We start from the raw sequence: 18723 nt of genomic DNA, 5'->3' as shown, positions 1-18723 counted from the left end.
GCTGCTGGGAGTCCTTCCAGTGAGGGAGGCCTGGACAAAGGATTTCCTGCCTTGGGAGGTGCTAGTGTTGAAGCCATCTTTTCCTTTGATACCAAATATAATAGCTTCAGGCCCTATTAACTTAGCCTACATCTGAAAACCTCCATCTTGGGAAGTTTTGCCCTTTCACCGTCTGAGAAATGCTATCCTTGCATTTCTCCACGCCCAGACGAGGTACGTGACACACGGCTTGCACAATACATTTTATTAACAAATAACACATTTCGCAATATTACTCATCGCCTTGCTTCTGTCGCAGTTTGTATGGCCATGACAGCTCGCATTTTGATTGACTGTCCCCAAAACTGCCCATTCTGATCACATGGTTAGCTACAGTATGTGTGCATCAAATATATCACACCTTACAAGGAGATGTCTTGTTACAGATCTTGTCCATTGGCTGTGGGATTCATTGTGTACTGTAAACTACGTATAATACTTCTTGCTACGTGTCATATGGGTGGTCTTGTGGTTTGAGTCTATAAAGTATACCAAACTCAATAAATCTTTGGACATTCTAGCTTCCATGCTGACTGTCACCATGTTGCACGTTAAAATTGTTATTTGTTGTGGCTAATAAATGTACCATTTTCTGAGCTGACAAAAATCTGTGGTTGTGTCTGTCTTTCCTATCATTAATTATCCCTTGTATTTCAGACTCGCTTCTACACTAGCACCACCCCAGACAGGATTTTGTGTATTGAGGTAAGGCAGGCTGAAAGGAATGAGACATGCCTGGGGCACACAAGGTGTCCCTGTGCATACCCCGGTTCAAACCAGTTGCTGGGGCACTCCAGCCCCAGCTCTGGCGCAAAACCGGACAAAGGATAGCGGGTGTAACCACCCCCCTTCCTGGTCCCACCCATGGGAGGGACCTAGTCGTTAGTACAGCCCCTTTTAGCAGAATAAAGGTAGGAGCTGGTCCCATTCCAAATTAGATTATCCTGAATTGAAACTACAAAGAAGAAACTCTGGAATTCGACGTTCTGCTCCACAGAAGACTGAAGAAAATCTCCCTTGTGGCCAAGGAGTGACCACCCTGCATCTGCAGGCACCATCAAGTGTCCTAGCGGTTCACTTTGTCATCCTTCCTGGTGCAACCAGACTTCAGAGCCCGACGAGACCCGGACTTCCAGACCTCAACTCACATCTGCAGCACAGCTGAGATCCGTGGGTGCGACGAGACACGTGGGACTGGCCATCTTGGAGAAACTGCACTTTGCTTCCAGCACGATTTCTGAGGCACCCTCGAGTGCTTTGGGGATTGAGAAGCCCCAGCCAAGAGCAGCTCCTGCACCGAAGATCAGCCCTCCAGCATCCACGAGATCTGCGTGGTGCCCTTCTGCTTTGTTGCTACTCAACGCGTTGTTTGGTCACTTGCCGGCTGGCTTGTGGCCTCCTAGACGACGATCCTTGAAATCTACACCGCTGTTCTGGTTGCTCCAGACTGGCCCTTGCTTCCTTCCAAAAGATAAGCACCCCGGACCCTCCTGGTCCGCACCAGACGCCATCTTCACTCACCGCGTGGGTTGCCTTTGACCAAGGCCTGTTGACTCAGATTCTTCAACAGACACCGCCGACAGCGAAAGCCTGCGTGGTACAGCTCGTGCCTCCATCCTGGTCGAAGACACCTCCTGGTTCACGTGGCTGCAGAGTCAAGCGTCCACTCTTCACCTGATCGCGAAGACAGCATCTGGTTCCTTCCTGGTTCCACTCCGGTCACTGGCTAGTAACTTTGAACACTGTCCCCTCTGCTTTCAGGTCTCCATCTTCCTCGATCCGTCATTGGATCACTCCGGACATCTTCCTCCTGGTCGCCTGCAGCATCTTTCTTCAAGGCTCCATTGACTTCAAAGCGGAAACCCGACACACTTTCACACCTATGCACCCGCAGCCCGTGGGTGAGGTAACGAGAGCATTTCGGTGCTCCTAGGTAGAATGACTGTCCTAGTGTCCAGGTATCCTGTAGTTTTAGTCGTAACTAGTCGTACCTGTCCTTACTCACCTATTTTGTAACTTGTTCGTGTCCATTGACTTTGTACCACATCTCGCGTGTGAGTTCACACTCTGCACACGCGTCCCGTGGGCCTCCTTCTCCTTACCTAAGGTTAGGATAGTGTAGTCCCAGCGATCCTACAGCCTCTGGACGTACTCACCTCTTAAATCGTTCTACTTATACCATTTACTTAGTATATGGTTTGTCGTGCCCCTAGGGCACCATTGTAATTTGTGCAACTTGCTGTATATTTCTGAAGAGTTTTGTTATGTGCTTAGCCCTCTGATCTCATAAAGAGTTCAGAGGTGTTTGTTAGTAATAAATATATTGTTTATTTTCATAACAACCTGTGTGGTGTCCTTTCATCTGGTATTCAAGGGGTTATATGTGGTAAAACAGCTGGCAAAAATATCAACTAGAGAGTAAGGGCCTGGACAATCACTCCTATACCCCTGTCAAATATTATTAAACAACTAAAGAGTGACTTAGTGAAGAAATAACAAATAATAAAAATTATTTATATGTGTTTTTACGTTTTTCTTTTCCCCTAGAAAGGTAAGCCAGAGTTAATGAAACACCCAGAAAGGGCAACCCTTGCCCTTGTGCATAGACAAAAAGAGGAAGAATAATCTTTCTCTTTTTAAATGGACCCTCACTCACCACTAGTTGGTGACATGCTTCATCATAGGGTCCCCGCTGGGGTGACCGAGTGCCTCCCCAGCGTGCTACAACGCCTGAGTTACAGTGGAGCGGGATGACGGTGTGTGTAACAGTGCTCTAACTAATATGTGAGTGGAACTGTGAGTGAAATAAAAAAAATACATGGTTGTAACCTATACATTTTTTCTTAATAAAGGCCAACCAGTATTAGGTTAAAATCAGTGCAGGGCAGTTCTAGGATTCGGGCCGACGGCACCTCAGATTGTAGGTTACTGGCGGGGAGTCGCGTGTGTTGAATATAGACACGGCGTGAAGAACACCCACGCTGTCTGAGCCCAGGAAGAGAGTATTCATCTCTCATTAAGCTTTTGGCTCCTGTGAAGTTCAGTGAACCGCCATGGGTAATATCCGTGAGTATCACTATTGAAAAAACCCTTTTTCACACTAAGATCCTCACGTGAGGGTGCGCCTTAGGGAGCGCACACCACCGGAGGACGCCTTTTTTATATATAGGTCCTGACGAATGCTGAGCGAATTGGCTTTCCTAACAGCAGAAACATGTTGACCACTTCACTTTAAGGACACGGGTTTCCTAATACAGAACCTTGGTTTGTCCGCCCCGCACTGATTTTAACCTAATACTGGTTGGCCTTTATTAAAAAAAAATTTAGGGGTTACAACCATGTATTTTTTAATTTCACTCACAGTTCCACTCACATATTAGTTAGAGCACTGTTACACACACCATCATCCCGCTCCGCTGTAACTCAGGCGTTGTAGCACGCAGGGGAGGCACTCGGTGACCCCAGCGGGGACCCTATGATGTAGCATGTCACCAACTAGTGGTGAGTGAGGGTCCTTTTAAAAAGAGAAAGATTATTCTTCCTCTTTTTGTGTATGCACAAGGGCAAGGGTTGCCCTTTCTGGGTGTTTCATTAACTCTGGCTTGCCTTTCTAGGGGAAAAGAAAAAGAAAAACGTAAAAAGACAAATAATTTTTATTATTTATTATTTCTTCACTAAGTCACTCTTTAGTTGTTTAATAATAAAATGTAAAACAGCTGGCTTCACATGCCAAAAGAGTTTAGCCTAAGACTGCTTTGTCCATGCTACCATTAGGAAAGCTGGTCTATAAGGTTGACTTACAACCAATCACCATAAGGGTTGTTTGGACTGATACAAGGTGATCACTAGAACTAGTGAGCATCATATATCAGGCCAACTTCTCACATTCGTGGCCTACGGTGAACCACAAGTAGCGCCGGTGGGCCGGCAGGACGGGGACATGGAAATAAGCGTCCTGCAAGTCCAACGCTACCATTCAGTCTCCTGGGTCTAGGGGAGCTAAGACCTGAGCCAAAGTCAGCATCTTGAACTTCTCCTTCCGGAGGAAGCCGTTGACGTCCCAGAGGTCCAAGATAGGGCGTAGGCCCCCTTTGCCTTTTTGGGAACCAGAAAGTAGTGGGAATAGCATCCACACCCTACTTCTAGCCCAGGAACGCGCTCAATGGCCCCCTTGGCCAAGAGGGCCGTAACTTCCTCCTGCAGAAGATTTAAGTGATCTCCCGACACGCGGTTGTATGGCTGGAGGGGTCGCCTCGAAGAGGCGGGAGTAGCCCCTTCGGATGATTTGCAGCACTCACCTGTCCGATGTGATGGTGCGCCAGAGAAGGAAATGATGGCGAACCCTGCCTCCCACTGGCGTTGAATGGGCCTGAAAGCTCGGACTAAAATGGCTTTGAGGCGGATGCTGCGGGGGTGGATGTGGACTGGCCTCGGAATTATCTCCGGCCACCGCCTCAGCGGTTACCAGGTCCGCCGCCACGCTGGATGTTAGGTTGCGACCCGTGGCTGGCAGGACTTGTGGGGGCGCCCTGTGAGAAGGTGGCCTGATATGCAGTGCTCACTATTCTAGTGAACACTATGCATCAGTCCAGCAACCCTTATTGATGATTGGTTGTAAGTCAACCTTATAGACCAGCTATCCTAGTAGCATGGATACGAGCAGTCTAAGGCTAAAGACTCGAGAGGGCGTGTTAAGCCAGCTGTTTACCACACATATACCCCTTGAACACCAAGTGAAAGGACACCACACAAGTGTTATGAAAATAAACAGATATTTATTAAAGATCACAACAGCCCTGTACTCTTTATGAGGACAGGGTACTAAGCACAAACCAAAACTCTTACAAAAATACTTAAGTTAGCACAGTATATACAAATGCCCGAGGGGCACGGAAAACCATATACTCTGAAAGTGGAATGTGAAATTCCTAGCAGGTAAGTACAGTACTAATAGCTTTTGGAATCGCTAGGACTTGACTAGGGAATCGTTAGATTACTTCTAGGAGGCCTAGGGGACTCGGGTGCAGTGTGTGCACTCTCACGCGAGATGCGGACAAAAGTCTATGGTAGCTAGGAAATGAAAAGTTAGTGTTCTCGGGCGAACCCGACCTGGTAGGGAGAAAACGAAAGTAGATTCTGACCCTTGGATAGTGAGACTATGCTGGGGCACCGAAATGCCGAAGTTACCTAGCCCAGGGGCTGCAGCTGCATAGGTCTGAAAAGACGTCGGGAATCCTCGTAGACGGACCAGGAGCCGGAAGAAAAGATGCTGGCCGGTGACCAGTGAAGAAAGTTCAGTTGGATCCAAGCCTGGATCTCGAAGATAGATGACACCTGAAAGCAGAGGGGACCAAGTTCGAGACTACTAGCCAGTAGTCAGTGGGCACCAGGAAGGTACCGGATGGTAGCCACCTCGACAAGGTGAGTGGGTGACGCTGGAGCTCGAAGATCTCACGGACCAGGAGGCGTTGTCGGCGACCAGGATGGAGGATCGAGCTGTCCCACGAAGATAGAAGCTGTCGGCGTCGCTGGACCCAGGATTGGGCAACAAGCCTTGGCAAATTCAAGCCCACGCGGTGGACTCAAAATGGCGTCTGGAGTGGACCAGGAGGGTCCGGGGTGCCTCTCTTCAAGAAGGAAGCAAGGGCCAGTCTGGAGCAACCAGACCAGCAGCAGTGATGTCGTCGGGCGTCGTTCAGAAGGCCACAAGCCAGCCGGCTAGTAGCCAAACAACGCGGTGCACAGCAAACAGCAGAAGGGCCCCACGCAGATCGTGGAGATGCAGGGAGGCTGACCTTGGGTGCTGGAGCTGCGCAGGGTCGGGGCTTCTCGGACCCCAAAGCACTCACCAGTGGAGGACACGGTGGGCTTGCAGTAAAGATGTCGTGCAGTCTTGGCGATCGTCGGTCCCTCGAGGTCTCGTCGCACTCACGGTTCTCAGCTTGGCTGTAGAGGTGAGTAGAGGTCAGAGGTGCCAGGGAAGCCGGGTCTCGTCGAGCTGGGTAGTCGGATTCGTGATGAAGGACTTGCAGCAGACCCCAGTGTTCTTTAGGACGGTGCCCGCTTGATGCAGGGTGACTACTCCTTAGCCACAAGGGAGAATCTTGAAGAAGAAATCGTGAAGTCCTTTCGAAGAAAGTGGTATCTTGATTCCAAAGATGATCTAATTTGAACAGGGGGCCCGCTCCTATCTTTATACTAAAAAAGGGGGCTGACCCGGTGACTAGGTCCTGCCTATGGGTGGGACCAGGAGGGGGGTGGTTACACCCCTCTCCCCTGCCGGACTTTCCCAGGCCAGGGGCTGGTGTGCCCCTGGAACTGGTTCTGACTGGCCTATGCGTAGTGAGCACCGGGGTGCCACTCAGCAGTCACCTTCCTGAAAAGCCCTGCCTACCCAGGATACACAAAACCATGTCTGGGACGGTGCTAGCACCGCCCCGGACAGGAAACCCTTTGTCCAGGCCTCCCTCGCTGGAAGGACTCCCAGCAGCAGGAGGTCAGACTCGTGTCTGTGGTGGCAGCATCCATTTTGTGGAGCTGAGGCTTCAGTTAACTTTAACCGGGGTTCACAGTTACATACATGTCGTGTCCCTCTAGAAGGGTGGAATGCTAACCCCGTCGCCAGAATTGGCGAGGGGTTAGTATTCCAATTCGTATGACACCTTACTCGACATGTTTTGATAAAGCAATACCAAAGATAGCATTTAACCGCGAGGATTATAATGCACTTAAGAGTATATGGTATGCAATATCATGGAACAGCTATTAGGACTTGATTCCGCAAGCTGCAGACAGGCTCAGCTCATGCCAGAGCACCATCTCACACGATTCCAAGCACTCTGCCTTGAGGATTGTCAAGGCCTGCCATAGGAGTGACTGATAGGAATCTGTGTGTCCATTTTAGGGTTAGGTATAGGTATACTACACCTACAGCAAAGGGTGATTACACGACTTTGCCCCAGCTGTCGTGCAGCCAGTTGTGTCAAATTTAGGAGGCCAGCCAGGGGTGGCATAATACATGCTGCAGCCCCTGGCAGCCCTGGGTACACCTATGCCCTGAGTTACAGGGTCTGATAAGGTGGCCCAGTACCAATTGGTGGATGCACCTAGGGTACATGAGGTAATTTAGAAAGAGAACAGCCAGGCTGTGGGTCTGATTGGCAGGCCCACAGCCAGAGAAAGTCGTAAACCAGTGAAACAAAAGCAAAAAAATCTGGGTGATCATAGGATTGCAGACCCTACTCTCCTACACGCCCCTTCCTTGGCCACGAAAGGAGCGAAAGGCAGACTGCTGCCGACGCGGGCCGACAGGCCCAAGGACTTGGCCGTAGCCCTGGAGTCCTTGAAGCGTTCAAGCGCAGGATCTGCCTTGCCACCAAAGAGGTAGCTGCCATCAAACAGCATGTTCATGAGGGTGCTCTGGACATCAGCCAAAAAGTTGGCGGACCTCAACCAGGCGTGGCTGTGAGAAGTTGGCCAGATATATAGTGCTCACTATTCTAGTGATCACTGTGTATCATACCAAACGACCCTTATTGATGATTGGTTGTAAGTCAACCTTATAGACCAGCTATCCTAGTAGCATGGACAAGAGCAGTCTTTAGGCTAAACTCTAGAGGGCGTGTTAAGCTAGCTGTTATACCATCACATATACCCCTTGAACACCAAGTCAAAGGACACCACACAAGTTGTTATGAAAATAAAAGGATATTTATTTATAACAAGTCTACCCTGATCTCTTTATGAGTCAGGGAGCTAAGCACACAACAAAACTCTTACGAAAATACTTTCAGTCGCACAATTTACACAAATGCCCGAGGGGCACGAAAAACCATATACACTAAAAGTGGAATGCGAAATACTAGCAGGTAAGTAACAAGATCCAGAGGCTTTAGGATCGCAAGGCTACACTACTGAACCCTAAGGTTAGGAGCAGGAGGCCTAGGGAGATCGGGTGCAGAGTGTGCACTCTCACGCGGGATGTGGGACAAAGTCTATGGAGGCTAGTATTTGTAAAGTTACTGTTATCGGACGAATCCGACTAGATAGACTGAAAACGAAAAAGGATCTGGACACTTAGATAGTGAACCTACGTTGGAGCACCGAAATGCTCAGGTTACCTAGCCCAGGGGCTGCGGCTGCATAGGGTTCAAAAGACGTCGGGAATCCTCGTTGAAGTCTATGGAGCCTGAAAGAAGAAGTTGCTGGCAGGCGACCAGTGAAGATGTTCGGAGTGATCCAAGCCTGGATCGGTGATGGAGACTACCTGAAAGCAGAGGGGACTCAGTTCTTAATCACTAGCCAGTGATTAGGTGGGCACCAGGATGGCACCAGATGAAGTCACCTCGACCAGGTGAGTGGGCGACGCTGGACTCTGCTGTCCCTCGGACCAGGAGGCGTTGTCGGCGACCAGGCTGGAGGTGCGAGCTGTCCCACGAAGGTGTCTGCTGTCTGCGATGCTGGACCCAGGATTGGGGCAACAAACCTTGGCAAAGTCAAGCCCACGCGGTGGAGTCAAGATGGCGTCTGGAGTGGACCAGGAGGGTCCGGGGTGCTCCTCTCTTGGAAGGGAGCAAGGGCCTGTCTGGAGCAACCAGACCAACGGTTTAATCGTCGTAGTACGTCGTCAGGAGGGCCACTAGCCAGCAGGCAAGTGACCGGACAACGCGGTGAGCAGCAAAGAGCAGAAGGGCCCCACGCAGATCTCGTGGATGCTGGGGGGCTGGACTTCGGTGCTGGAGCTGTTCAGGGTTAGGGCTTCTCAAAACCCAAAGCACTCACTCGAGGATCCCTCGGCGGTCGTGCTGGTTAAGCGTCGTGCAGTTTTGAAGATGGCCGATCCCTCAGGTCTCGTCACACCCACGAATCTCAGCTGGGCTGATGATGCAGGTAGAGGTCAGAGATGCCAGGGAATCCGGGTCTCGTCGAGCTGGGCAGTCTTGATCCGGAGGATGGACTTACAGCAAACCGCGATGCTTAGATGGTGCCTGCGGGTGCAGGGTGGCTACTCCTTAGCCACAAGGGAGAGTCTTCAGAAATAGTCAAGAGTCCTTTCGTGGAAAGTAGAATTATCTAATTTGGGAAGGGGGCCTGCTCCTACCTTTATTCTAAAAAAAAGAGGCTGGCATGCGACTAGGTCTTGCCCATGGGTGGGACCAGGAGGGGGGTGGTTACACCCCTCTCCCTTGTCCGGACTTTCCCCAGCTCAGGGGCTGGTGTGCCCCTGGAACTGGTTCAAGCCGGCATATGCACAGTGAGCACCGGGGTGCCACTTGCAGTCACCTTCCTCTCAGCCCTGCCTACCTGGGATACACAAAACCCAGTCTGGGATGGTGCTAGCACCGCCCCTGACAGGAAACCCTTTGTCAAAGCTCTCCTCGCTGGAAGAACTCCCAGCAGCAGGTCAGACTTGTGTCTGTGGTGGCAGCATCCATTTTCTGAAGCTGAGGCTAGAGTTAACTTTAACCGGGGTTCACAGTTACACACATGTCGTGTCCCTCTAGAAGGGTGGAATGCTAACCCCGTCGCCAGAATTGGCGAGGGGTTAGTATTCCAATTCGTATGACACCTTACTCGACATGTTTTGATAAAGCGATACCAAAGTTGGCAAATAACCGCGAGGATTATAATGCACTTAAGAGTATATGGTACGCGTTATCGTGGAACAGCTATTAGGACTTGGTTCCGCAAGCTACAGACGGGCTCAGCTCATGCCAGAGCACCATCTCACATAATTCCAAGCACTCTGCCTTCAGGATTGATAAGGCCTGCCATAGGAGTGACGGACAGGAATACATGTGTCCATTTTAGGGTTAGATATAGGACTACTATATCTAAAGCAAAGGGTGATTACACCACCTTGCCCCAGCTGTCGTGCAGCCAGTTGTGTCAGATTTGGAATGCCAGCCAGGGGTGGCATAATACATGCTGCAGCCCCTGGTAGGCCCTGGGTACACCTAGGCCCTGGGTACCTAAGGTACACTGTGCAGGGACTGATAAGGTGACTCAGTATCCAATTGGGTATGCACCTAAGTGTTAGACGGACCGGGAGGGTCGGCCGAGGACAAGGGGAGAGGTCTCCGGGGAGAGCCGTCTCCAGCGATCGTACAGACGAGTAACTTCCCCCCCACAGATGTACACCACACAGAAATACGGTTTAACGTTCTTTATAAGCAATCTTTAAGTACGGTGGAATGGTACAAGGAGGTCTGGACTCAGGGGTCCCCTCGATTCTAGTCTCTTGGTTTGGGGAGAAGGGGTAGCGGGACAGTCTTGTTACCAATCTGGTAGATGTGATGATAAGATGGATAGCTCACAATCCTCGAGCTCGGCGTTCTAGATGATCGGGCCGCGGCGGAGCCAGCTGGTCCCGAGAAGGTGGTAGTTACAAACGGTCCGCGGCCACGCCAGCAGGTCCCGACGACAATGACGGTTTCAGAAGGTTGCGGCAGCGCCAGCAGGCAAGACAGTAGTTCGCAAGGCAGGGCTACGGCAGCGCCAGTAGTCCGTCAAGGATGAGTTCTTCACTGGGTCTCTCGACTCCAGGATACAACTGCCTTCCTGCTCTGGAGCTGCCCCAGTTATAGGTCTGGCGCCCTTTGATGTCCAGACCCTCGCACTTGGAGGTCGGGGGGGTCCAGGATGAGGGAGTCCAGACACCCAGCAGGGGGGTGGAGCCAGCGCCTGGGGGAGCTGGGGCGATCGGCACCTGGCGGGAAAGAGCCATCGACACTTCTTTCTCCCATTGACCTGCCAAGTGGTCCGTTCACCTCCTGGGTGGATGGTGGTGCCGGGATGTCGGGGCCTGGCCAGGCCCAGGGTTAGGGTCGATCGGAGGCCACGCGGCCTCGTGGTGCAATGTCCAAGATGGCGCCCAGGCCGGGCGAGGGGACCGGTAGTGATTCAGGCCCATGACGCAGGGATGTCCGGGGGCAGGGGTCCCGTATGAGACGGGGAGCGGGTGGTTTCTGTGGGTAACACCTGGAGGGCCGGGCTCGGGCCTTGTCATGCGGGGAGGGAGCAAGCCCTTCACGTGGCCTGTCCAACATGCGTCCCCCCCAGCTGAAGGCGGGGAGAGTCACCCATCCTCTTGGGGACTCTCCTCGTCGAGGCGGAAAAAGCGTGACAGGCCATCCGCGTTGGCGTGGTCTTGTCCAGGTCGATGTTCCACAGTGAAGTCCATCCCCTGCAGGGAGATGGACCAACGCAATAGTTTTGGGTTTTCCCCCCGCATCTGCATTAGCCACTGCAGGGGCCGATGATCTGTCTGCACCCGGAAGTGGGTACCGAAGAGATAAGGCCGGAGCTTTTTGAGGGCCCACACCACTGCGAATGCCTCCCTCTCGATGGTGCTCCAGCGTTGCTCTCGGGCCAGGAGACGTCTGCTGATGAAAGCCACTGGTTGGTCAAGGCCTTCGGGATTCAACTGGGAAAGGACTGCCCTAATGCCATGGTCGGAGGCATCCGTTTGGACGATGAATTCCCGACTGTAGTCGGGGGCCTGGAGCACAGGGCGGTCTTCAGCTTCTCGAAGGCCGCTTGACAGTCTGGGGTCCAGTTGACCTTCTTTGGGTGGTTTTTGGATGTGAGTTCCGTGAGGGGCCCCACAATGCTGCCATAGTCCCTCACGAACCGCCGGTAGTAGCCTGTGAGTCCCAAGAAGGCGCGGACCTCGGTCTGGGTGATGGGGGGCTGCCAAGACTGGATGGCAGCGATCTTGAGTTGCAGAGGGGCCACCAGACCGCTTCCCACCTGGTGTCCGAGATAGGTCACGGACCCTTGGCCAATTTGGCATTTGCTGGCCTTGATCGTGAGGCCGGCTCGTTGGAGGGCCTGCAGAACCTCTCGGAGGTGGTTGAGGTGGTCGGACCAGTGGCGGCTGTACACAGCGATATCGTCCAGGTAGGCGGCGCGGAATTCCTCGAGTCCCGCCAGGACCTGGTTCACTAGCCGCTGAAAAGTTGCTGGGGCATTCTTCATGCCGAATGGCATGACCTTGAAGTGGTAGTGGCCATCAGGGGTGGAGAAGGCAGATCGTTCTTGGGCCCGGGGTGTGAGACCGATCTGCCAGTAGCCCGCTGTCAGGTCGAAGATGCTGAGGTAGCGGGCAGCTCCCATGCGGTCGATTAGTTCATCTGCTCGGGGGATGGGATGTGCGTCGGTTCTGGTGACAGCGTTCAAGACCCGGTAGTCGACGCAGAACCGGAGCTCAGGAGTGGTGCCGGGGGCGGCCGCTTTGGGGACCAGTACCACTGGGCTGGCCCAGGGGCTGTCTGAGGGCTCGATGACCCCGAGCGTGAGCATTTTTGACACCTCCTCTTGGATGCAGGCCCGTACCCGATCTGGTACGCGGTAGGCCCGATGTCGGATAGGGGGACTGTCTCCAGTGTCCACGTCGTGCAAGCACCAGGGGGTGACCCCTGGGGTGAGGGAGAACAGGGTTGCGAACTGCAGTAGGAGGTCTCGGCAGCCTTGGCGCTGTTCCGGGTGAGGGCCTCTGAGAGTCGGACCCCGTCCACGGAACCGTCCTTCTCCCGAGTCCGTAGGAGATCACGGAGTGGGTCGGAATCCTCTTCGGCTCCGCTGTCTGTCGCCATCAGGAGGCTGAGCTCCGAACGCAGAAAGTGGGGTTTTAATCTATTGGCGTGGAGGACCCGGAGGGGGTTCCGTGCGGATTCCATATAGATGAGATAGGTGACAGGGCTCTTGCGCTCGACCACTTTGAAGGGCCCTGTCCACTTGTCCTGCAAGGCGCATGGTTCGGTGGGGGACATTACCCAGACTTGTTGGCCGGGTTCGAATTCGATGGAGGAGGCATTTTGATCGTACCACCTTTTCATGTCTTCCTGACTGGCCTCCAGGTTCGCTTTTGCCATTTCTCTGAATCGCCTGGTCTGATTGCGTAGGGTCAGGAGGTACTTGAAAACATCTGGAGGGTTCTTCAGGGGGGGGCATCTCCCAACCTTCTTTGACTAGGCTGAGCGGCCCTCGCACAGGGTGTCCGTATAAGAGTTCGAACGGGCTGAAGCCGAGGGACTTCCGGGGGACTTCTCGATAGGCAAAGAGGGGGCACGGCAGTAGCACATCCCACTGGCGACGGAGGGGCTCTTCCAACCCCCCAATCATCCCTTTGAGCGTGCGGTTGAACCGCTCGACTAGTCCGTTTCCTTGAGGGTGATAGGGGGTCGTGAATCGGTAGGTGACCCCGCACTGTTGCCAGAGGGACTTCATGTATTTTGAAATAAAGTTTGTGCCCCGGTCGCTGACGACTTCTCGGGGAAAGCCCACCCGGGAGAAGATCCCCATCAAGGCCCGGCCGACTACCGGGGCTGTCACAGTTCGCAGGAGAACAGCCTCGGGGTAGCGGGTGGCGTGGTCCACCAGTACCAGGATGAACCGATGTCCTTGTGCTGTACGGGGGTCCAGGGGCCCCACAATGTCTATCCCCACCCTCTCGAACGGGGTGGTGACAACTGGGAAAGGTTGCAGAGGTGCTTTAAGTTTGCGGCCGCTCTTCCCGCTGGCCTGGCACGTGGGGCAAGACCGGCAGTGATTGAGTACGTCGTTTCTCATCTTGGGCCAGAAAAAGTGGGTCACCAGGCGACTGTAGGTTTTGTCCTGACCCAGGTGACCAGCCAGTGGGACATCGTGGGCCAGGTTTAGCAAGAAGTCTCTAAAGTGGAGGGGCACCACTAGCACTCGACTGGCCCCTAACTCCGCGATTCTCTGTTCGCTGTACAACAGGTCGTTGTCCCAATAGACCCAATGGGCTCCAGAGGTATCCCCTGCGCTCTGGGCGAGGGCTTGTTGGCGGAGTCCCTCGAGGGAGGGACAGGTCTTCTGCTCTTGACGAAACTGTTCCTGGGTGGGCCCCCCTTCTTGACGCCACTGAGCCAGGTCGGGAAGGTCCTGGGGCTGAGCGAGCCCTTCGGGTGTTTGCTCTTGAGGGTCGGCCCGGTCGGCGGCTTCTGCTGGAGCGACCGGGGGAGGAGGTGCTGGCCATTCTGGTTCTTCAGGTCGGGGGATGGCACGGGCGGCCATGGACCGGGTGGTTATGCACGCCCAGTCCGGGAGGCCCAACATCCCCAGGTGCTCTCTTCTCTCTACGGCGGCCCACGGGGAACTCTCAAGATCATTCCCCAGGAGACAGTCCACGGGGGCATCATCTCGGACCGTTACCTTCAACATGCCGGAGACTCCTCCCCACTCGAAGGGGACGCAGGCCATCCGGCATAGACTCTCCGAATTGTCGGCGGAACGGACAGGGCAGAGAATGTTCGGCAGGATCTGTTCTGGGGTCACCAGGTGACAGCGGACGGCTGTCACACTGGCCCCCGTGTCACGTAGGGCTTCGGCCCTGCGTCCATTAATGTTCACCCACTGACTGTACTTCCTGGTGTTGGCGGGTAGGGGGGCCCGCGGGACCATGTCTCTTCCCCCTAGGCACGCTAGAACCATGGCGGCTGGTTCCCACTCTTGGTGTTCTTGCTCGCACTCCTCTTGTTCTTCGGAGATTTGTTCTTCCCCCAGGGCGGCGGCAGCCATCTGGCGGGGTCTCGGAGTCTGGTTCTGTGGACAGTTCGGGTCATTTGCGTAGTGGCCCACTCGCTGGCATCGGTGACACGTGACATTGGCTCTGTACCCCGGGCGCGCCGGGGGGTTGCCCCGGTTGGCTGGGGGTGGGGTGCTGGCAGCGGCCGGGGCGTTGTCTCTTCCTCGTCCCTGGCTCCCTCCTCCTCCTCGGGGACGGTGCTGACCTTGGTTGTTCCGGTTCTGTTCATGTGGCCCATTCCGGCCCACTCGGGTAATTTCCCACCGGTCAGCCTCGGCGGCGAGCTGCCGTGGATCAGTCAATTTACTGTCGAGGAGGTGCTGCCTGAGCTCGACGAAGCAGTTGTTAGATAGGTGCTCCCACACCATGAGATTGAAGAGTTGCTCGTAGGTCGTTACATTGCTCCCCTTGATCCAACCCTCGAAGGCCTCGAAGGCTCGGCTGAAATAGTTCACATACTCCACCCAAGTTGTACCCGGGATCCGGGTGCAGTCTCGGAACCTCTGTCGGTACATTTCGGGTGTGAGCCCATAGCGGGTGAGGAGGGTAGCCTTCATGTGGTCATAGGAGGTCATCAGGTGGTCTGGGAGCTGTAACAGGGCGTCGCGGCCCTCATTGACGAACCTCCCCCATAGCCCGGCTCCCCAGTCACTTCGATCGATCCGGTGGGAGGTCATAGCGATCTCGTAGGCCTTGAACCATTGTTGTATGTCGTCATCTCGGAAATATTCTCGAACGACATCCTTGGGGATGTGTACTTTCTTTTCTGTTGCTCCCGGGGTGCGCGGTTGCTCGGGCACCCCTAATTCTTTGTTCTGCTTACGTAAGTCTATTTCTGCTAGCTTGCGCTCGTGTTCATACGCTAGTCTCTTTTCTTCGAGTTCTCTTTGTCTCTTTTTCTTCCCGTTCTTCTCGGAGCCGCAGATGTTCTAGGTTCAGTTTTTGTTCGGCTAATTTGAGTTCGCCATCCATTTTGAGCCGGGCCATTTCTAACTCATGTAGTCTGTTTTTTTCTCTCTCTTGGATCTCTTCCTGCGAGAGACCCGTTCTTCGCTCCTCGGGAGCCGTGGTGTTCCTCTCTGATGCTGCAACATTTTGGTCCGGGGGTCTGACGGCCCCGGTTTCTGCCCATGACTCAATGGCGTGCTTGAAATCATCTTTAGTACTCAGACCGGTGGTAGCGATGCAGAATTTTTTCAACTCACGATGGCTGTACTCTTCCAATTTCTCCATCTGGAATTTCTCGGTGGATCCGCTCTCTTTGGTTGTCATTGTGGTTTCGTCGTGGGGTGAGCTACTCTCTGTACGATTACGCGTTGATTCGGATCGCGCCGCTGGCCACCAATGTTAGACGGACCGGGAGGGTCGGCCGAGGACAAGGGGAGAGGTCTCCGGGGAGAGCCGTCTCCAGCGATCGTACAGACGAGTAACTTCCCCCCCACAGATGTACACCACATAGAAATACGGTTTAACGTTCTTTATAAGCAATCTTTAAGTACGGTGGAATGGTACAAGGAGGTCTGGACTCAGGGGTCCCCTCGATTCTAGTCTCTTGGTTTGGGGAGAAGGGGTAGCGGGACAGTCTTGTTACCAATCTGGTAGATGTGATGATAAGATGGATAGCTCACAATCCTCGAGCTCGGCGTTCTAGATGATCGGGCCGCGGCGGAGCCAGCTGGTCCCGAGAAGGTGGTAGTTACAAACGGTCCGCGGCCACGCCAGCAGGTCCCGACGACAATGAAGGTTTCAGAAGGTTGCGGCAGCGCCAGCAGGCAAGACAGTAGTTCGCAAGGCAGGGCTACGGCAGCGCCAGTAGTCCGTCAAGGATGAGTTCTTCACTGCGTCTCTCGACTCCAGGATACAACTGCCTTCCTGCTCTGGAGCTGCCCCAGTTATAGGTCTGGCGCCCTTTGATGTCCAGACCCTCGCACTTGGAGGTCGGGGGGTCCAGGATGAGGGAGTCCAGACACCCAGCAGGGGGGTGGAGCCAGCGCCTGGGGGAGCTGGGGCGATCGGCACCTGGCGGGGGAGAGCCATCGACACTTCTTTCTCCCATTGACCTGCCAAGTGGTCCGTTCACCTCCTGGGTGGATGGTGGTGCCGGGATGTCGGGGCCTGGCCAGGCCCAGGGTTAGGGTCGATCGGAGGCCACGCGGCCTCGTGGTGCAATGTCCAAGATTGCGCCCAGGCCGGGCGAGGGGGCCGGTAGTGATTCAGGCCCATGACGCAGGGATGTCCGGGGGCAGGGGTCCCGTATGAGACAGAGAGCGGGTGGTTTCTGTGGGTAACACCTGGAGGGCCGGGCTCGGGCCTTGTCATGCGGGGAGGGAGCAAGCCCTTCACGTGGCCTGTCCAACACTAAGGTACATGGAATCCATTTTACAGAGAGCAGTAGGCCTGGGGCCCTGAATAGCAGGGTCCCAGGTCAACTAAGTCGAAAAAACAGCAAAAACACCAGGCAAAAAGTTGGGGGTAACCATAGTCAGATATCCACCTTCCTACAGCGGCGAACCGCCACCATCGTTGACATTGCCCTGCCCAGTGAGTCCGTGGTATCCACCCACATCAAATAGAATACCGCGCTGCGTTTCGTCCCTCCGCGAGGGCTTGAGCGAGCTTCGCCCGGGCCCCTTCCGGGCAATCTGACAGCACGGCCGCAACCGTATCCCACAGAGAGTGGGTATAGCAGCCCAAGAGGCAAGCAGTGTTGACTAACCACAGTCCGCAGCTAATGGACGAGAACAGTTTCTTACCAAACTGTTCGTACCTCTTGGATTCCTGATCTGGGGGTGCAGTCTGAAATGTGGATAGGGAGGTGGAGGCCGAGAAGACAGGAAGCTAGGGTCGCCTGGAGCTGGGCGGTGGCGCCTGGCGACGTGCCTATCTACAGGGGGGCCTGTAGCGGGCCTGGACCAAGTGCTCAACAGGACGTCCATGAGAGCCTCATTAAACAGCAGTAAAGGCTCCGGAGAGCCAGCCTGAGGTCTAAGGACCTCAGTGAGGATATTAGGCCTCACAGTAGCGACGAGGAGCTTGAGCGCCAAGGCCTTGGCTGCCCGTGTCAGCACCACGATCAAAGTAGCCTCCATAGCCACGGTAGGAGGGGAGACAAAACCAGTGTCAGGTTAGGTGTCTAGACCACTGGCCTCCCCTAGCTCCTCTGACCCCTCCCAACCCTCCTCGTCCTCCATCTCCTGAAATTCAGGGTCAAAGGATGGAGCCAGATCAAAGAAAAAAAGTTCTTTGGCCAGCGTCGAATACGGCGGTCTGACGCCGGATCCGGACCGACGGAGGGATCAGGGACGTCGTTGTCCAGGGACGGCATCGGGGGCAACACCCTGGGGGTCGGCGCTGGCGGAAGGATTGTGAGGTCGACCAGCGGCGACCCGGACCTGGATCCAGTGGGGCCTTGCGGCATCGGGACCGAAGTCGCTGGGGCCGAAAGCCGCCGGCAGGCCAGTCGGGGCTGTGGGGCTCGAAGGCGCGCCGACAACCCTCGACGGAGGGAAGTGAGTCCTCATGGCCACAAGGAAGTCACAAATCTCCTCCGGCGTCGCATTAAGCCCAGGGACCGGCAGGTATGTGGCTGGCTGTGGAGCCGCGTGGGTGGTGTCGCCCGAACCCGCGGCCACATAGTGCGAGCACCGGGGAGAGTCAGAAGAGCGGTGCCGCTGCTTTGACTTCTTGTGCCTCTTACCTGAGGGCTTGGAGCCCGGCGAGTGGTGTTGACTCGACAAGCTGTGAAGACTCTGGCCCCACAACCGATCACTCGACCTCCTCCTGGACCGGGACCTCGAGCTGCGCGGGGCCGACTGCCGGAGCTCGAGGCGCTTAGGGGACCGCTCCAGTCTAGCCTTTGACGTCAAGGCCCGGCAGTCGGGGCTCGACTTGTCATCGTGATCGAACCCCAAACAATGTAGGCACCGGCGATAGGGGCCGGTAACCGACACCAGTCGGTCGCAGTCGGCACAGGGCTTGAACCCGGGCATCCCTACTGGCACCGATTGAGTCGTTTAACTCGAAAAACAGATCAAAAAGATCGAAAAAGTTTAGTAAAAAAATGACTAAGGGTACCACTTTCTTCAGATCGGCGATTGCTGGCACAGAAAAAAGAAGAACTGACGTCAGCGCGA

At 54.6% G+C, this 18723-nt stretch overlaps 1 protein-coding gene across 1 annotated transcript in view; it reads right to left on the bottom strand.

Moving 5' to 3' along the window:
* PCNT (pericentrin) overlaps positions 1–18723 on the bottom strand; it is a 1129672-nt gene that overhangs the window by 94890 nt on the left and 1016059 nt on the right. The window lies entirely within an intron of this gene.

This window comes from Lissotriton vulgaris, chromosome 2_1 (assembly GCF_964263255.1).
Source record: "Lissotriton vulgaris chromosome 2_1, aLisVul1.2, whole genome shotgun sequence".
NCBI lineage: Eukaryota > Metazoa > Chordata > Amphibia > Caudata > Salamandridae > Lissotriton > Lissotriton vulgaris.
Note: the sequence above shows the minus strand (reverse complement) of the source record. Positions and strands in the feature narration are given on the sequence as shown.